Source organism: Xiphophorus hellerii, chromosome 20 (assembly GCF_003331165.1).
Source record: "Xiphophorus hellerii strain 12219 chromosome 20, Xiphophorus_hellerii-4.1, whole genome shotgun sequence".
In the NCBI taxonomy this organism is placed as follows: Eukaryota; Metazoa; Chordata; class Actinopteri; order Cyprinodontiformes; family Poeciliidae; genus Xiphophorus; species Xiphophorus hellerii.
In genome coordinates this window covers 3,545,225-3,565,360 of record NC_045691.1, presented here as the reverse complement: position 1 = coordinate 3,565,360, position 20,136 = coordinate 3,545,225, and the positions used below count along the sequence as shown (strand labels likewise).

At 45.8% G+C, this 20,136-nt stretch overlaps 2 long non-coding RNA genes across 2 annotated transcripts in view; one reads left to right on the top strand and one right to left on the bottom strand.

Annotated features, from left to right (window-relative positions):
• LOC116709860 (uncharacterized) overlaps window positions 1-1,288 on the bottom strand; it is a 13,328-nt gene extending 12,040 nt beyond the window's left edge. The window contains exon 1 of the long non-coding RNA XR_004336979.1: window positions 542-1,288. This is a non-coding gene — a long non-coding RNA (uncharacterized LOC116709860). The remainder of the gene's footprint in view (window positions 1-541) is intronic.
• The window catches only part of LOC116709859 (uncharacterized), a 25,778-nt gene extending 5,642 nt beyond the window's left edge, over window positions 1-20,136 (top strand). The window contains exons 2-3 of the long non-coding RNA XR_004336978.1: window positions 19,729-19,734; window positions 20,126-20,136. This is a non-coding gene — a long non-coding RNA (uncharacterized LOC116709859). The remainder of the gene's footprint in view (window positions 1-19,728; window positions 19,735-20,125) is intronic.

Here is a 20,136-nt window from a genome sequence, read left to right as displayed (position 1 = left end):
GAAACAAACGGATCCGTTCAAATCAGACCAGATGGTCAGGTGAGAATCTGGTGGATTTAGAAAATCTGCAGCGTAAATGAAAGTATCATCAGCAAACAGACGGAGCTCAACGTTCAGATCTGGGACCAAAAAACGATTCCTGAACCTTCTGACAGCAGAACCACGCCAACCCAGACTCCCAGGCTGTCTGACAGGAAGTGACGGCCGAAGCCTTACAGAGCGAACAGCGGCGGCGGTGATGAGACCAGATCGCACATCATGACCGGTTCACGCCATTTAGAACCAAACGGCGCTTCAAAACGTTTGGCAAGTACCGGGGGTTTGGATATCCATCTGTAGTTTAAATCTGTTTCCAGATTTTAGGATGTTAGTTTGGATTCTCAATTATAGATGAAATCAGATGATAGCAGCTGACAGTAGGTGACAAATATAAACTAATAATTGTCAATGAATTTCTCTATATTAACTTGTTTGCATAGACATAATTTGAAGGATAATTTATTTAAGTTGTCACTAATAATAAGAGTTAAGTTTTACACACAAAAGAAATAGTCTGGCAAAAACAAATCCTGAAATGTAAAAGTAATGAAAGTGAGTGGTGAATGTGTTTATTTCAGATTCCTGCATGGAGAGGCGGAGCGGCTCCTCAGATGTTCTCTCTCTGCTGCTGCAGTTATCAATAAATCATCTCAGTCTGACTGAAGCTTCACACTTTCAGCTTTCTGGATGTTTCTTCCTATTTTCTTTCTGCACAGCATCTCTTTGTCTCCAGCATGCAGCTCCGCTCAGACTGAACGTATTAGGATGTAATTATGTTTGAGGATGAGACGCTGAGCTGCAGCAGGACGGCGAACAAACGAGCGAGCCGCAGAGAAGAGACGGAGCGGAGCTCATCACGGAGCGGCAGGGACAAGTTTATGATGAAGCTGCAGCCTGAACACGTCTTCATCACTGCAGCCTCTGATTCCTCCTCCTCAGTTTGCCTCAGGGTAACTAAAGACGTCTCCAACTCTGAATCATCTCTTTGGAGCTCAGAAGATCTCCAAACCTCTGCAGCAGATTCTGTAAGCTCTGAAAGTCGCTGGTTGGTTCAGAAAATCCTGAAGATTCATTCAGATTTGGAGAATTTGGAGTTCAGAGACGAAGGTTTGACAACTTCCAGCAGCCCAGTTCAGTCCGCTTTAACCCAACTCCAGTCCGTTTGTCTTGAAAGTCCGGTTCGGTTGGTGAGGTGTGAATGCTAATCGACCTCTGACCTCTGGTCCTCCAAACCTCGGTCTGGGTTCGGTTGAAGTGAACACCAAGCAGACCAGAGACCGCTCAAAAAGCAGGAAGTGGACTACAGCGCAGGGCATTCTGGGTAAATACAGCTAAAGCTAATGTGCTAGCCTAGCGCTAGGAGCAGAAATGGCTCCTGGTCTTTAGCCAAAGACTAAAGAGAAATCCTCCAACCGCTAAAATCTGACGCCTCCATCTTGTTTCCATCTGGTGAAGAAGGAAGTTGCTCTCAGTGTCTTCAGAGGTTTTTGTGTCGTTTCCTTCAGTGGTTCTTGGTGCAGCGCCCCCACAGGCCAGGAGGGGAACAGGTTGGTTTGACTCAGAGAACCACAGCAGCAGGAGGTGGAGCAGATGATGGAGTTCTGGTTCCAGTGGAACCGGGTCGACCGGACCATCAGGAGGGAAACAGCCTTCATTCCCTGCAGCTGCTCATCAGCAGCAGATCTGTCTAGTGTTTGTAAACTCCTCCCAGAGATCAATTCAACATTTTCATTACTGACAGATTTTCCAGATCAAACCTCCAGCAGCTGCAGGATAATCCTCCTAACGGGTTTCCTGCTAACAGAAATCTGGCATCATCTGCTGTATTCACAGTCAGAGTCCCGGCTTCCCGCTGCCTTCGCTCCACAGATCAGACCCAGAGAGCAGGAAACGGGCCGAAGGATCAAACTTTCCTCGTGTCATTCCCACGCCAGCGTTCCCAACCGCCTGGAAGCATCAACGCATCCCAAACAGCGCAGCTCACATCGTTACCAACACAACAACGAGATTCACCTCAACCCACGTCGCCATGGTAACAGCCGCAGAGTCAAGCTGATTCCTGCACACCGGAGGACGCTTGTAAAGGCTCGTCTGCACGGAGCGAGGAAGAGGGGGAAGAGTGGGAGGAGGAAGACGGGTCAGCTGGACGGCTCCTCTCCGACTGGAACCATCAGAATCACTAAACCCAAACGGGCTGAACTGAGAGGACGGACAGAAACCCGTTTCCTCCACAGCTCAGCCTTCAGCCGTTTTCTGGACTCCTTTGAGTATGGATCAGTTTATCATTCATGGCTGAGTGGCAACATGGCCGCTGCGCCTGCTTTAACCCCGGAGCTGATCCAGTCGGTAAACAACACGATTCAGCACCAGGCGGGAAAAACCCAGGAAACGATGCGTTCGCTCCAAACTTACTTCCTGCTCACTGATTCATTTAATAATCCATATTTATTTGGTGCTTTACTGAGACTCCATTATGAATATTCATAGTTTCAGCTCAGAGCGGTTTCAGGTCGGACCGGGCCGTCGGACCCGGATGAATCGGAACCACTGATGATCCCTCGTGATCCCGTCCTGCTGGACCGCCTTCTCAGCTGAATAAACCCGTTTAGAGCCGCTGATGTCAGATCACTTCTAAAAAACTTATAGGTTTTAAAACTCATCTTTTAAAAGTTTGGTTTTTGTTAATAAAATAAAAACTATTTTGCAAAGAGGATTTCTGATTTTTTTTTACATATAAAGTTGATGTTTCAGTAAACTGGTGTAAAAAAACATTTCCATCCTAATCACAACAAAAATAGATTTAAAATGTATTATAGTTACTATAGAGATGAAGATGTCTTACTGTATGTGTATTTAAAAACAGTTTTTTATCATTTTTAGTCAACGTTACAGAGAAGGATTGTGGTCTAGTTAAAGTTTGCAGTGGAAGCTGTCTGACGTTTCTGAGCCAGAGCAAAGGGAGAAGAAAAATCCGTGTTTTTGGGACTAAATAGTCGAGTTCATGAACATCAGAGTCACTACAGGCACCATGATGTGCAGCAGCTTTGGTCTGGTCGCAGGTTTGATGAGATTTAGTTTGATTTTTGCTCCAACGGTTTAAATCCTCCCAGAACTGCAGCAGCAATCAGTCGGAGTGAATCCCGTCGATCCTCCTGCGTGTTTACCGAGGCTCGGCGTCCGCTGGGGCTGATGGGAGTCAAACAGGAGCCGTGTTGGACGCACACCTCGTTTTCAGAAATTCCCTCTCAGGTTTTCCTTCCTGCCGGTTTTACGTCCAGATCTTCATGACGCCGCAGAAGCTGCTGGGCCCGGTCTGCAGGGTTCACCGAGTCTGCAGGGTTCACCGAGTCTGCAGGGTTCACCGAGTCTGCAGGGTTCACCGAGTCTGCAGGGTTCACCGAGTCTGGGTCATCGGATCTGTGAGCTCACAGGACTTCACTCTCTTCTTCATCACCACTATCATCATCGTCATCGTGTCTGTCCCACCAGGAAGCAGAGACATGAACGCCATGAACTAAACGGGTTACTTTGTTTTTATGACGGGGAGAATCAGGTCAGAATATAAAATCATTACAGCACTGAGCGTCTCAGGAAGTTAAGCTTTGGTATCAGTTTTACAAACAAGGAAATAATTAATTTTTTTAACACCAGATCAGAAGCAGAACTTTGACTTTAAGTCTATTTTGAAAAAATAAAACTATATCAAAGCTTTTCTCTCATTAAAACAATTTCTTTCTTCTAATTTTACAACTTTCTTCTGGTGACGTGACATATTTACCAACATTAAATTCACAAAGTATTTCATGTAGAAGTCGGATAAAAGCGTCATGAGCGTTCAGACGGTTTAGAAACGATCCGATCCGATCCACATCTGGAAGTGGAGCAGATCGGATCGTTTGGTGGAGCAAAGATCGGATATGGATCCGACCTTGGCCCAGTGTCGGTCCAGACCTGAGAACAGCGGTACCAACACTGGAGGGAAGGCGTTTGATTGGACGCCGCCAGAGCTCCAGCCAATCAGAAGCTGAGGATGGATGAACTCCAGTGAGGATGATGATGTTCTCTCTGTGGGAAACTTGAACTCTTCCTCTTGGTGTTCTGACCCGAAGGCGCCGTTTCCTCTGAACCCAACAGAATCATCGTCTCAATCAGCCGCCATTTTCACTGCTGTGACTCCGGCCTCCTCTTCCTCCTCCTCTTCCTCTCTTACTAACGGCTCGGCGGCGGGAAGAGAGAGGAAGGCCTCCCTCCTCTTCCTCCTGGTCACTGCTTGTCATTGGCTGTAATGAATGGATGATTCCTCCACTGCTGGATTTAATTAAATTTCTTATTCTTACACTCGGGCAGGATGAATGAATGAATGAATGAATGATGGAGGAGTGTGTTCATGAACAGCGTCTGGTTTTACAGGACGTGTGAAACGTGAAGTTCCAGTCGCAGTGAATGATCATCAGCTGATTCTGGATCAGTAAAGGCTTCCTCCTCCTCCTCTTCCTCGCTGGACGCTGCTTTGTTGCCTCAGTTTATCATCATAAATCCTGTTAGCGTCAGCAGCATCAGTCGTGTTTCCATCAATGTTTCTTATGCGCGTTTTGAAGTTTTGTATTAGAAACAGTTGATGGAAACAGCAACATTCAAAATAAAACCTTTCTACACTTGCCTGAGTTGGTTTTCAGTTTTTCTGAAACAGTTAAAGCACTAAAGGCGAGTCGGGAACATATGAAGAATTTTTTACCCAACCAGTGGTGAGTCCGTGCCTTAGCAGAGGAACGACTCCTATTGTTTTGAGACGTGGTTCATGATGATTACTGTTACTACTTCCTGTTTATTACAGCCATGTGTAGCATCAACATCTGACTAAATTAGCCTGTTGATTCGCTCCAAACCGTAGATAGAAACGCGTCCAGCTCACTTCTTCTTTGCGTGATGGTTGGATGGAAACATGGAGTCTGTTTCTGGATCAGTTCCTTCTTCAGGACCAAAGATCTTCTATGTTCATTTTAAAGCACAAGATAAAACCAATCAGGCTCAACAAATACGCGAGAATAAATCCTGAATATAATGAAAGGAGCAAAACTGATAAATAGAGTCTGGTGCTGATGATCAACCAGGACAGAAAGTCTTTCCATCTTGCTGAAGATCTCAGGTCTCAGACTCGTTTTCAACCTGGAACTACAGGAAGTAGAAGAAGTTGTAGTTTTGAGGTTCTCAGGTGTGTTGGAGATAAAAAGATCTGTGAGATGTTGAGGTGGAATTACATTAAAAACCTTTCATTATAAAAGGAAAGATTAGGGTTATGCTCCACTTCTGAATCTGATGATTTCTGCTCTGCTTTTCTTGATGCCGGCATGTTGGAGCACCTGAGCTGCAGCAGAGCGGCCATCTTGAAAGTTGTGCCCTTGAATCTGCAGCGTCAGCAGTAAACATGCATCATGGCTGACGGGGCTGAAAATGGCCAGCGGAGAGCTTTGTGGAGACTGACCTGCAAAAGCTGACGGACGTGATGTGACAACCTGAGTGAAACAAGGTGACATTGGCCTGATTTACACACCTTGTCATCTCTAATCCGGCTCCGGCAGTCGGTCGGTGGGTTTCTGAAGGACTCGGACGCTCTGGGTCACTTTGGCTTTCAGTTTTGATTTATCTCTCTATTTTGGTTCCCCAGCTGTTTATTAACCTTCTGCTCACTCTGTGTTTCTGTTTGGGTTAAAATCTCTGTTTTCATTTGATAAACTCTCCTGTGTGTTTTAGAAAAGTTACACAGTCAAACTGACAGCAATAATTTGGGTTATTTAACATACTGTACAAAAAGTAGGATTTCAGACTCGTTGTTCATTCATCTGTAAACATCACAGTTTCAAACTTAATACTGAGCAGACTAAATATTTAGGTTGAAGCTCAATATTTAGTTTACAAACTAATTATTGTGGTCTAACCTCAATATTTAGTGATCAGGCTAACTAAATTTAATATTTAGCTCTCAGCTAGGTAAATATTTAGTTAGCTCAGAACTAAATATTTAGTTTGAAGCTAAACATTTAACTCCAATTTAAATATCTAGCTTCAAACTAAGTATTTAGTTTGCTGACTAACTTTAGTTGTCAAATAACCCAAATTATTACTAATGTTTGACTTAAAAGGATGAGAAGTTTTAGTTCCCTTTCCACTGCCGTTTCTTTATTTTCTGTGATATTTAGTTGAAACGTCTCAGTTTTAGTTTTTATTGGTTATTTTAGTTCAGACGACATTTTATTAACTGGCTAAAGCTCAAAGCTGCAGCTCTTCCTGGATAATTACCAAGAAACAAGAAATAACTGCAGTGAATGTTGACAAGTTTTCAGCCAAACCCAAAGAAATAAGAGCATTAAACCAGAATATTCCTGCAGAACCTGAATCTGCAGGCTGACACCTGAACACCCACTCTCCAACCTGCTAACTCATCCTGAAGTCTCTCCAGCAGACGCCTACAGGCTCCCAGCAGAGCAGGAAACTCACCGGGATCATCGGCTGATCCACAGAGGAACCGAGCGGGTTCAGGGGTCACCGGTTGCTATGGGAACATGTCTAGCTCCTGTCTGTTCAGCGGAACCGCTAACAAAGTGCTAACTTTGACTCAGGTCTGATGAGTCAACGCCTGCAGAGGACGCCTGTCCTGCAGGACAGACTTTGGACACCATGTCTGTTAGGAAACATGCAAGAGAAGCAAATATTCATAACATAAATCTGAGTTTTCCTCTTCAGGTGAACTTCCCATGAGGAGTTCTGCAGTTTTAACTTTTTTATCACAAATATTGTGAAAAACCAAGAGGAGGAAAAATCCCACCTGCTTTGTTTCTCGTTAAAAAGTCTGAAAAGTCAAAGTTTTCTTCTCTGAAGCCTCAGATTTCTGCATCCTCGTCATCATTATCTAACCAGCAGTGACACACTGACCACATGCACCCCGACGCGCCGCCGCCTCCCCCGACATCGTGACTGCGACACGCCGGCTCAGATCAGCCGGCGCTGACTCACAGCAGCCGTCCTCACGTTAGACAGCCGCGCTGTCCTCCAGCTGCTACGCGTCAGCTGCTGCTGAACGTGGAGGACGGCTGGAACCCTGCAGCAGATCCTGACCTCAGCTGGAGCCGCGCCTGGTCCAGAGATCCTGATGAATCACAGGAACAACAGCAGCAGCTTCACACAGAGTCATCAGTTCAGTCTGTCACCTAAAATCTGACAGATTTTAGGTGCTCACAGAGCACCTAAAATGCTCTGTGCTCACAGACATCTCAGCCCGATGAGGAGGATGAAGAGCTCACCCACAGACCGTCCATGTTTAACCTCCTCAATCGAGACGAGTGAAACGGTTCATCATCACACTCTGGATGTTTTCCCTCCTGATGGTCCAGTCGACCCGGTTCCACTGGAACCAGAACTCCATCATCTGCTCCACCTCCAGCTGCTGTGGTTCTCTGAGTCAAACCAACCTGTTCCCCTCCTGGCCTGTGGGGGCGCTGCACCAAGAACCACTGAAGGAAACGACACAACAACCTCTGAAGACAGTGAGAGCAACTTCCTTCTTCACCAGATGGAAACAAGATGGAGGCGTCAGATTTTAGCGGTTGGAGGATTTCTCTTTAGTCTTTGGCTAAAGACCAGGAGACATTTCTGCTGCTAGTGCTAGGCTAGCATGTTAGCTTTGGCTGTATTTACCCAGAATGCCCTGCGCTGTAGTCCACTTCCTGCTTTTGGAGCGGTCTCTGGTCTGCTTGGCGTTCACATTCAAACCAAACCAGAGTTCAGAGGTCGATTAGCATTCACTCACCAGCCGAACGGGACTTTGACTAGGCCAGGGGTCAGAAAGCTTTCCAATATTTTGCATTCAGTTCACCAACATGAACCAGCTTAAAGCCATATTGTTATAGCTACAAATGGAAATTTATTTACAAAAAATCTTATTTCTATTTTTGTTAAATTAAAGGAAACATTTAAGAAGAAATAAGAGGATGATACACTTTCTTCTGATAAAATATTTGTGGAAAATTATTAAAAACATCCCATTGTTAAATTAATGTAAAAATCTCTTGATGCCATTTTGCATAACCGTTTTAACTGTAAATTATTAAATTGTTTAAACACAAACAAAACAAGTGTTTTACATTAAATGTATTCAACAGCTTTAAGCATTTTATTAATTATTTAAGTAATGATTTTATTGCAAAGTCAAAAATCCTGACGTAAACATGACTCGTGTTTAAGTCAAACTTCCGGAGGCCATAGCGAGACACGAGGCCTCCTGCCGCTAGCAGTAGTGCTAGCTAGTTAGCTGAATAGCTAACTATTTTAGCAGCAAACACACAACTCTGCGGTACAAAACAAACCAAACACACACAAACATCCACACGCCGTTCTCTTTAAAGTGTTACCTCATTACTTACCTTAAAGGCGGGAGACAGAAGGAGAAAACAACCACAGGGAACCGGATCGATGCTCCCGCATTCACTCGCTTGTATTGAGTAGGGAAAAAAACACGCGAGTGCCCCTAGTGGATCTTTTAGGTAATGGCGCTAAAGGCTAAACCAACACAAACTAAGGCAACTTAATTACTTTTTCACATATTAAACCAAATTAAGAAAACATTCAAATGCAGATAATAAAAATAAATGAACCTGGGGCGTGCTGTGGTGGCGCAGGGGGTTAGCAGGCCTTAGTCGACGTCGCGAGTTCGACTCCCGGTCCCGACGACCCTTGCCGCATGTCTTCCCCCCTCTCCTCACCCTCCTTCCTGTCTGCCTACTGTCGAAAAAATACGAGCCACTAGCGCCGCAAAAACTCTTCGGGAAAAAAATAAACAAATAAATGAACCTAATATTAATAAATCTAAATTACTCAGGATTACAGCCTCCAACACTAAAATCTGCATTTCTTATATCTATACTTAAAACATTACAATGTTAAGTAACTCCACATTTTTTGTGGAAGGTTCATCTTTTCACATATTTTTTCATAGAATATCAAACATTTTCAAAAAAAATGACGATTTATTTTATTTGGGACTTTTTGGTCGTACACCCACAGCGGAGACTATGAAAGCCGTAGACGTCAGTTTTTCCAGTCCTAAGATGTTTGAGCGTATGATGATAATGATATTTGGTCCACCTGAGGAGCCATGATGGAGAAGCTGGTGGATCTATCGGATCCCAGAGATCTGTTGGACCTTCATCGAGTGTCTGACTGATGGTTTGGTTTGGACCGATGGACGAGCGATGCGTCTTCACTGACTGGGCCCGTCTCTGCACTGCAGAGCATGTCTGTCTGATGGTATCAGAGAAGCAGGAAGGTCAACTCCTGACTTCAGGATTCAGAGGATGAAGCATCGTCCTCGTCCTAATTAAGCTGCTGACCTGTGCCAGCAGCTCTGTTTCATCAGCTTTGATGTCTCCTGTTGGCAGAAAACATTTTAATTCAGTGGTTTCATCTGGACTTGATTTGGACTCGGTTCTGTTGGTTCTGTCCGGCTTCAGCATCAGCTGAAGATCCAGCTGCTGCCAGATGGGCGTTGCGTTTGAAATTCAGATACCTTCCTTAAAAATCAGCTGAATGGTTCCCTGTGGGAACAGGAACGCTTGGTTAGCACATCTGTAGGTTAACCTGCTCCAGGAAGCATAAATCAGCAGGGACTGCCCGTCGCCTAGCAACGCCACCGAAGCCTCACCCGTTGCCTAGCAACTCCCGCTTTATTGTTGTTGACTTCCAGGAACCACTTACTGGATTCTTGTCGGTTGTGCAGGAGGCTCCACTAATGCTTTTCAAAGATGTGGTTCTATTTGCAGCCATTTTCAGGTGTGAGTGTAAGCTTTGATTTGGGGGGCGTGGCCAGCAGCTTATTAGGATTTAAAGTGACGGAGGCCCTAAAACAGCTCAAAACAGGCAGGACTGATCAGACTGCAATCTGATCGTCTCAGAATGATTTTAGATCAAATGTTTAATGAACGTGTTTCTAGTAGCCAGTAGACCTGTCCTAACCTGATCTAGGAAGCATTCTGCCTTTCAGCATCGTTTCTCCTGGGAGCAGGAAATGGTGAGGCTGGATCCAGTGTTTGAAAAGTCAAAGATTTACAGCAAGCAAGCTGAATATTTAGCTTCAGTTTCTGAACAAGCTAAGAGCTAACTGTTTAGTTTGAAAAAAAAAAAAGCTGAATATTGAGCTTGCAAACTAAATACTTGCTAATTAAGCATTGAGCTTGGAGCTGTAAATGTTTAGCTTGCTAACTGAACATTTAACACAGTTAGATGTTAAATTTAACATCTATATATATAGCTATAAACACATATCTTGTGTTTAGCTATAAACAAATATATAAGCTAATATAGCTAAATTAGCTTTGGCTAAAATCCATCCATTTTCTAACACCTTGTCCCTGTGGGGTGAGGAGGAGCTGCTGCCTCTCCAGCTAACGTTTCGGGTGAGAGGCAGGGTCACCTGGACAGGTCGCAGGGCAACACAGAGACAGACAGGACACACACACACACCTAAGGAGAATTTAGAGAGACCAGTTAACCTGACAGTCATGATTTTGGACGCTGGAGAACCGGAGAGAACCCACCATGCACAGGGAGAACATGCAAACAGAAAGACCCAGGCCAGGAATCAAACCCAGAACCTTCTTGCTGCAAGGCTACAGTGCTACCAACTGCGCCACTGTGCAGCCCTATTTAGCTTGTGGCTAAAACTAAATATTCAGCTTTAGCTAACAACTAATGAATGCTGAAAGTACTGTATTTATTGATTTGACCATAAATGATCAGTTGATTATTTATGCATTCAAACATCTCATCCATAATTTTGGGTTTTTTGCAGACATTCTCCAGCAGCTGTTTCTGGTCCGCCGATGATTTGTGCTGCTGGTTGTTTCCGACCGCAGCTGCAACACGGATCAGGAGGAATCAGCTATGCGGCCTCCCATATGTTTCCTCCTTCTCATTTCTCCTTTTCTCTCAGAGAAACAAACTGAGAATGTCTCTCTCTCTCTCTGTTCCTGATTCAGTTCTTGGGTCTCTGTTTCTTCTCTGAATCGTTGTCTCTGTTGCAGGTGAAGCGTTGAAACTCTTCCTATCTTATCTTCAGGTAGGAGGTTCACAGGATGAAGGTTTGTGTGTTTTAGAGTTTGGATCTTCTGCAGAGGATGGAGCAAAGCTTCATCTGAGGAGGAAGAAGGTTCATCTGAGCTTAAACTAACACCAAACAGGTTTTACATCTTCAAGGTTCGTTTGAGGAAAAGCGGATTTAGATTTCAGGAATGTGTGAAACGTTTTTCTGTCTCTTCTGTTTTACCTTCTGTCGTTTTCGTCTCCCGCCTCTGTTATCACCTCGCTGTGTTTCGGCAGCCAGTCTCCCTCATGTCTGCTTTCCTGGTGTTTGTCTTCAGATCCAGCTGGACTCTTCTCCTGCAGCACATTTCTGTTTCTGTTGGGTTTTACTGAAGGTCTAACTGGCATTTCACTGTTTCTCCTCGTTTCTCTTTGTAGAAGTTTTTATCTTTTTTACTGGATCCAGTCCAAACCGGTTTAAATCCGTCTTTATCCTGATGTCAAACCCAAACTGTGTCCGAGTTTCAACCATCTACATCTTTATTATCCTATATATATGCTACATGGCTAGCATTGAGATGCTATTTTACATTAGTATAATTCCACTCCACGTCCTTTTAGCACAGCTTGAACACAACAATAGTCTTTTCCAGCGTCCAATCAGATGGATTAGAAGCAGAAATGAACCCAGTGGGACGAGAGAATCGTCCATCGCTGCTGAGTGGACGTAGCTGTGCGTCAGATTTATGGCCGAACAAGAAGCACACAAATACAAAGGTTCCAGTCGAGGGAAAAAATGTGATTAATTGCTTAAAATCGCAACGTTAAAATTTATGTAATTAATTAGTCAAAATGAACGCGCTAAAGTCCCAGTCCTAATTAATTTATAGTTATTTGAAGTGATTATCTTCTCCAGTTGTTCTGTAAATTGGTCCTAACTTATCTGGATCAACAGTTTTCGTTCTTCTTCTGGAACTTCCTCATTAATGTGAGTATTCATAACAAACAAACCCTTTAAGGAAAAATAAGCTGCTATTATAGGTGCACATAAACATCAAACATGGACATGAACTACTAAAATGCATCATAGATATTGTTGTGTTTGTAAAATGTTCAGACACAGATTAGAAGTCGTTGCCGCCTGTTTCTGTGCAGAGTCTGTAAAAACGTAGCTTCAGGAAAAATCTTTCTGTTTCACATCAGTCTTCTCTCTTCATCCAGTCAATCAGCTGGAGTCACATCAGAGATGTGGGTCAGACGAAAGGAGGACATTAGCTCAGAGAATCAGGTTAACCCAGATCTCTTCTTCTGATATTAACATGGCCTCGGGTGGAGGGGAAGTAAGTGATTATATCAGAAAAGTTTTCTGGCACCTGGAATACGAGTGTCTCTGGAACGAATGTCTGCCTCGTCTTACCTTTTTGTAGACAGTAAGAGAGAAAAGTTTCCTGTAACCAGAGAAAATCCAACCATCCATAAATCTTCTGCTCCTATTTACGGTGTTTCTAGGTGTTGAGGATCGGTTCTGGTGGGTCGGGTCTCTGCGTTTTGCAGGTGAAATGGTTCTGGTGATTTCATCAGGTCGTGACCTTTGGCTGTCATTGGAGCGGTTTGCAGCCGGGATGAGGACCGGTTCCTCCAAACCCGACACCAGGGTCTCCGGATTAGAAGCTTGTTCCCACCAGCTGGGAACAAACTTCCAGAAAACTGCAAAACTGCTGAAACACTGAGTTCCTTTAAAACGAGGCTAAAAACCCTCCTGTTAGATTCATAATCACTGGAACACTGACTGCTACGTTTGATCATTTTGATGATAAACTTGATAAAATCCATCAGTCTGGAAGTGGTTCCTCAACCATCTCCCAGGTTCTGGACTCCACAGAACCACCAGGATCCACACCTGCAGAACCTTTCCAGGAAATTACTTCTGGAGCGATTAGTGTTATTTTTATTTCTATGATTATCCCAGAAGGGGAAGCGTTCCTCTGGTCGTGCCTCCAGTTGAGAACCAGCTGATGTGAAGGTGGTGGAAGCGTCCGGGGCTTCGCCTCCATCAGCGTTCGCTGGATCAGCTGCAGGTGGAAGAGCCCGCTCTGTCCGTGACCTTGTCAGTGTGATGGAGCAGGATGAAGAGTCGTCCCTCCTCCTCCTCTCGCTGCTGTAATTGGACCATTGATTGGTGCTGTCTGGACACAACAAAGGAGTGACGGCAACAACTGTCTGCAAGCAGCTGGAGACGGGAGGAAGCGACAGAAAGGAGACTAAATGTTACCTTTAAAATAAAAACCTGCTGAATTTCATCATTTGATCAAATTCCTGCTTTCTGAATGTAAACTGGAAGCTCAGTTTGAACAGAGATGTTGTCTGATTAAACCTCTTTGGGTGACAGAAATACGTTCATCCCAGTTTTTGTGCGGATGGAGAGGAAACGGATCAGTTGCATGTTTCAGGTTCCAAGAATGATGGAGCAGAAAAGCAGGAAGTTTCTTCATCCAGACTGTACATGTGTCTGCGTCGCTCCGCTGGTTAAACTGCAGGGTCAGGAGGCGGAGCTTCTTACGGGTCTGAGCTGCAGGTTTTACCTCCGGAGGAGAGCGGGGGCGGACGCAGCCAGGTAACGGGCTCCTGGGGGCCACATGATGTTTGCACATATCTGCACTCTGGAGACGCCTCCTATTAACGTGACTAATGTGTGTTTTATAGACAACATCACTTCAATGTGTCCATTACAATCATGGGAGGCAATAAGAGCGATGCGGAAAGCTAAACACATTTTTATGACGCTCATGCATCTCCATAAAACACTCCGCGGCAGCCGTAAAGGAAGAGAGGAGGCGACAGAAGCTTTTAAAGCTTTATTAAATGGAAACGGACTCCTGGCTGCGGCGCACCGTTAAACGGACTCAGTTTGGAGGTGATCACTGCATGACGGCGGCGTTTCTCCCTTCAGGCTCAGCAATGACTTCCCATCATGCCTTAGGAGGTTTCACACAGCTGCCTCATTTCAGACAGAAACTGAAACTGAGCAGGTGTGACCCGGAGGAAGAGGAAGATGGAGAGGGAGAGGAAGAGGAGAGGAAGATGGAGAGAGAGAGGGAGAGGAAGAGGAAGAGGAGAAGAAGAGGAAGAGGAAGATAGAGAGGGAGAGGAGAGGAAGAGGAAGATAGAGAGGGAGAGGAGGGTATGATCCTGGAGTTTCTGTTTGTCTCAATCCTCCAACTTCTGCTTCCAATCTGCAGCAAATAAGAGCAGCTGCTGGACTGACCTGGACTTCAGGGATGCTAACGCTTCAGTGATGCTAACGCTTCAGAGATGCTAACGCTTCAGTGATGCTAACGCTTCAGAGATGCTAATGCTTCGGAGATGCTAATGCTTCGAAGATGCTAATGCTTCGGAGATGCTAATGCTTCAGTGATGCTAATGCTTCAGAGATGCTAATGCTTCAGAGATGCTAACGCTTCAGAGATGCTAACGCTTCAGAGATGCTAATGCTTCAGTGATGCTAACGCTTCAGAGATGCTAATGCTTCAGAGATACTAACGCTGCTGCTGTACTGATCCTCTGTTTTCTGCCTAGCGACGCCGCTGCCAGCAGGTTGCGGGTCAGAACCTGCAGAGCTTCTTGTCTCCTTCAGCTGCAGCAGCATTTACTGTTCAGAGATTAGAAACATCATAAACCCAGCGCTGAATGATCCTGTGTGTGAGGACAGCGGTGTGTGAGGACGGACGGCGGTGTGTGTGAGGACGGATGGTGTGTGAGGACGGACGGCGGTGTGTGTGAGGACGGCGGTGTGTGTGAGGACGGACGGCGGTGTGTGTGAGGACGGCGGTGTGTGTGAGGACGGACGGCGGTGTGTGTGAGGACGGACGGCGGTGTGTGTGAGGACGGCGGTGTGTGTGAGGACGGACGGATGGTGTGTGAGGACGGACGGCGGTGTGTGTGAGGAAGGCGGTGTGTGTGAGGACGGCGGTGTGTGTGAGGACGGACGGCGGTGTGTGTGAGGACGGACGGCGGTGTGTGTGAGGACGGCGGTGTGTGTGAGGACGGACGGCGGTGTGTGTGAGGACGGACGGCGGTGTGTGTGAGGACGGCGGTGTGTGTGAGGACGGATGGTGTTTGAGGACGGACAGCGGTGGGCGTGGCCTGAGACGTTTGGTTTGTTTGGTTCCGGTTCGATAGAAATCCAGTTTAATCCTCATGGTCGTGTTTTTCTTCCAGCAGACACACTTTATTCTTCCGGCTAAAACTGATCGAATGTTTCTCTTCAGTTCTGGCAGCAGATCCTGTTTTAATGGGCATCATTAAACGTATTACTGCCACTGTGAGCCGTGACAGCTCAGCGAACATTCCCGCTCTGAAAGCACGCCGCGTTCTGATCCGGCTGAGGGATGACTGAACGCTGCTGAAAGCTCTCAGAACCGTACGATCCGGCAGCGGGCGCGCCAGGAACCTGGAGGTGATGACAGACGAGGAAGAAAAACATCTAAATTACTTCTTCAAATTGTGAAAGCTGTTAAAAGCAACTCCCAGCAGCGTTCGGCGGGACAGGCTGACCAGACAGACAGATTTCCCTCTGCTGAAAAACTCTTTCAGAAAGTTAAAATGCTGTTTGTCACATAGAAACGGCAAAAACACTAAATATTACAAAGTATTTTTGTTCAGTTGAAATAAGACAAAACTAATTTACAAATAACTTTTCAGCAGGAAATATCCAAAATGTTGATTAAAAGTAACACGTTCACTGGCAGATGTTTCCTCATCACTCTATTCCCACTTTGTAAGTGAAACAGCATTTTAAGTCGATATGAAACTAAATATTTGGTGGATTTTGTGTTTCTACATTCAGCACCTCAAACTCCCATTAAACCAGACAAACTGGTGTTTAGCACAGAAACCAGTGAGAATGCAGACCAAACGAGGTCACATGATCAGGATCAAAGAGGAACTTTCATTTAAATAAATGACCTCACTTCCTGCCACTGCTCCTCCTCCTGCTCCCACATTCATCTGGACTCATCGCTAAATGATTCTGTCTGCTGCCTGAGTCTGGCTCTGGTTCTGCTGCAGGTTTCTTCCTGTTAATAAGGAGTTGTTCCTTCCCACTGTCACCACATACATGCTCAGGATCAGAGACTCCTGCATCAGCAGCATGAACGACGAATCGACCTGCTGAGAGGATGATAAACGATAAAGATGCTGTTTCAACCACTTGAGCCCGACTGACAGACTGGCGGCGCATTGTGACCTGAATGAAATGTGAATATAATCGGTGAGCAGCTGGTTGTGAACGTGATTAATAATAAACCTGAGCAGAAACAGCAACGACTCAAAGCTCCAGGTCGACAAGAACACCTTGCAACGCTGGAAAGTGGATTTTACATGACACTGGCCCTTTAAGTCACATCAGACATGAACAGGTGGTTCTGTCAACCACAGCAGAGCATGCAGGAGGATCCGCATCTGTTCTGCATGCAGCGGATAAAATCCTGCAGCAGAACCGGGTCTGGAGCTCAGAACCGGGTCTGGTTCCTCTGGGATTCAAACAGGGACAGAAACAAAGAGCAGCAGCTCTCCCTCCTGCTCCATTCAAACGGCTACAAAGGATTCATTCAGCTTTTAATTGGCAATTAGTTTCTCTCCAAAACTAATTATCTGGATGATTGAAGCTCACTAAGAGTTAGCTCTGTTAGCTTTGGTAGCTCAGCTGGGCTTCAATGTTGTGACAGGATGAGGCTAGCAGGAGGGGCTAGCAGGATGGACTAGCAGGAGGCTAGGAGGAGGCTAGCATGAGGGGCTAGCAGGAGGCTAGCAGGATGCTAGCAGGAGGTTAGCAGGAGGCTAACTCAAAGCTTCTCTGCTTGGAGACACCAGAGAGCTGCAGAGATGCATCATGGGAGAAAAGCCAGTGGTCAAAGCAAAGCCAGCTGCTGAGCGTCTCCAACATCGTTCTGTTCTGAACAGAAAGACCCAAACCAGGTTTGAAACCCGGGAATTTAACCTCTGCAGCGCCGCTAGGCCTGAAACAGGAAGTGAGAGTAAAATCCTGAGCTGATGAAGCATCAACACCTTAAACTGATTCATGATGATTTAATGCAGATTTCACCAGAGCTGGTCTGTAAATCGTCTGTCGGAAATGAATGAAGGCGATCAATTTTATCCAATCAGATCAGCTGTGTGATCGGATTGGATCGGACAGGTCTGTTAGGGCCGTCTGGAGGAATCAGCGTGGTCAGAGGAATCCACCTGTAGTGCGGTTTGTAGAAGCTGGAGTGAGCTGAGCGGGCAGAACCAGCTGGTCCGGACCGGGCCGAGCCGGCGGAGGAGGAGCGGCGCTCTGATAAATGGAGAGGCAGGACAGCGACAGTTTAACGCAGGGAGATGGATGGCGAGGAGTTCAGCAGATCTCTGAGGGCTTTGAAGCCATTAAAACTCCTCAGCAGTTATTACACGCTCCTGTAGCTGAGATCAGCGGCGCTGCGCTGAAGCCGGTCCTGAGAGGCGCCATCAATCAGCCGCCTCCTCTGCTGCCAGGGTCTTCATTTTATATCCACATAAAGCCACAAAAACACTCCGGATCACCAGATGGTGGACAGAATCCGCTGCTTCCTCCTGGTTCTGTCTTCATTCAGGCTCCAGAGGAGTTAAAAAGTTAACCTTTGACCTTTGACCTGCTACCTGAGGCCTGTGGACACTGAGCTGGGAACACTGGCAGCTGACTGAGATGTTTTCCTGGTGGAAATAATCTGCTGAAGGATGAACCTGTTGAAACTCAGGCTGTTGGTTCTGAGTCAAACCAACCTGTTCCCCTCCTGGCCTGTGGGGGCGCTGCACCAAGAACCACTGAAGGAAACAACACAAAAACCTCTGAAGACACTGAGAGCAACTTCCTTCTTCACCAGATGGAAACAAGATGGAGGCGTCAGATTTTAGCGGTTGGAGGATTTCTCTTTAGTCTTTGGCTAAAGACCAGGAGCCATTTCTGCTGCTAGCGCTAGGCTAGCACTTTAGTTTTGGTTGTATTTACCCAGAATGCCCTGCGCTGTAGTCCACTTCCTGCTTTTGGAGCGGACTCCGGTCCACTTGGCGTTCACATTCAAACCGAACCAGAGTTCACTTCAACCGAAGTCTGGAGGACAAGAGGTCAGAGGTCAGAGTTAGCTTAGCATTCAGTCCAAACAACTGGACCGGACTTTCTAGACAAACGGACTGGAGTCGTGTTAAAGCGGAGGAATTGGGCCCATTTGTTCCGGTTTAAACAGTTTGTTTCCCTCGTTGTTTTTGAATCCAGTTCAGTGAATTCTGGTGCGGATCAAACAGCCGGATCCAGATCAGATCCAGATCCTTTTTCTGATCTGGTTTTCTGTCCAGTGGGAGTACAGATTGACACCATTTATTTACAGATTATGAATGCTTCCAAAAAATCCCAACATGAAAGCAACCAGCACCAAACGTAAGAAATAAAGTCTGCTTTTGGGTCGGACCAAACGATTTCCTGCTGTGAAAACGTCCTAAAGTGAAGAAACCTGGTTTGATGCTAAACTGTGTTGGATGCTAGCAGAGCTAACTGTTGCTGTGAACATTTGCTGGGCTGATTTAGAGAAGCAGGAGAGTTGCTGGGTGGATGAACGCTCAGATCACAGCCGGATCATAATTCTGTTCACGTCTTCCAGGTTTACTGAGTTTCTGGCCAAAAGAAGCGCTGGCAGAAGAGCTGCAGCTGGTCGGAGATCAGGAGGTTCTGATGGGCCGACGTGTCGGTTCTGTCTCATCCTGTCACTGAACCAGCGACGGCAGATAGTTTCTGTTCCCCTGCAGAGCTGCAGCTGTCACGCTTCCTCCTACGCTGCTGTCACCGCGGCTGATAGGAAAACCTTTACCTGACATGATGACGGTTCTGGAGAATCCAAATCTGTTTCATCAGTTTGATGATAAATCATCATCAGGCGTTTCCTAAAAGCTGCAGATGAAAGAAAAAACAGCTGAGATGTTTTAAATATTTTCTTTCTGACTAAAACCTTCAGTAAATCAGTTTGTTACATTTCAAAACCCACAAAGTTTTAAACGTTTCTTTGGTTTGAATCATAAACTTCAGTGGGATTTTATCAGATGAGACACTAAACGGAGCCAGCTCTGTTCAGACCAATTTAATCCAACTCCAGTCCGTCTTCCCAGAAAGTCCGGTTTAGTTGGTGACCTTTGACCTCTGGTCCTCCAAACCTCAATCTAGATTCGGTTGAACTGAACTCTGGTTCAGTTTGAATGTGAACGCCAAGCGGACCAGAGACCGCTCCACCAGCAGGAAGTGAACTACAGCGCAGGGCATTCTGGGTAAATACAACCCAAGCTAACGTGCTAGCCTAGTGCTAGCAGCAGAAATGGCTCCTGGTCTTTAGCCAAAGACTAAAGAGAAATCCTCCAACACTAAAATCTGACGCCTCCATCTTGTTTCCATCTGGTGAAGAAGGAAGTTGCTCTCAGTGTCTTCAGAGGTTTTTGTGTCGTTTCCTTCAGTGGTTCTTGGTGCAGCGCCCCCACAGGCCAGGAGGGGAACAGGTTGGTTTGACTCAGAGCAGAGGAAGAAGTGGGTCACCTGGACCATCAGGACAGAAACATCCTAAGAAAACTGTGACTGATAAAGTCCTGCTGTGTGAATATAAAATGTCGAGGCTGCAGCCTGTGAAGTGAGTTCTGACGCAGAGAGCTGAACAGAAAAACATGCCGCACGTTTAGGATTTCACATGTAAAAATGTTTGACATTGGGGGGAAGTGAACATCTGAAGGTGTATGAAAGGTGCAGCAGGACTCTTGCTGCCTGACGTCTTCTCATTTCGGTTTCTCAGGCAGGTACGACGGTGACCCACATACCGAAGATCAAAGACGAGTTACAGTTTAAAAAACTTCAGTTAATCTCCAGAGCCAGGCTGCATTTCACACAGAAACTTCAAGGAACGCGATCAGCTTTAAAGATCTGCTGACGCCTTTGGTTCAGAAACACAAACTAACAGAGAACAGAAAGAAAAACGGTTT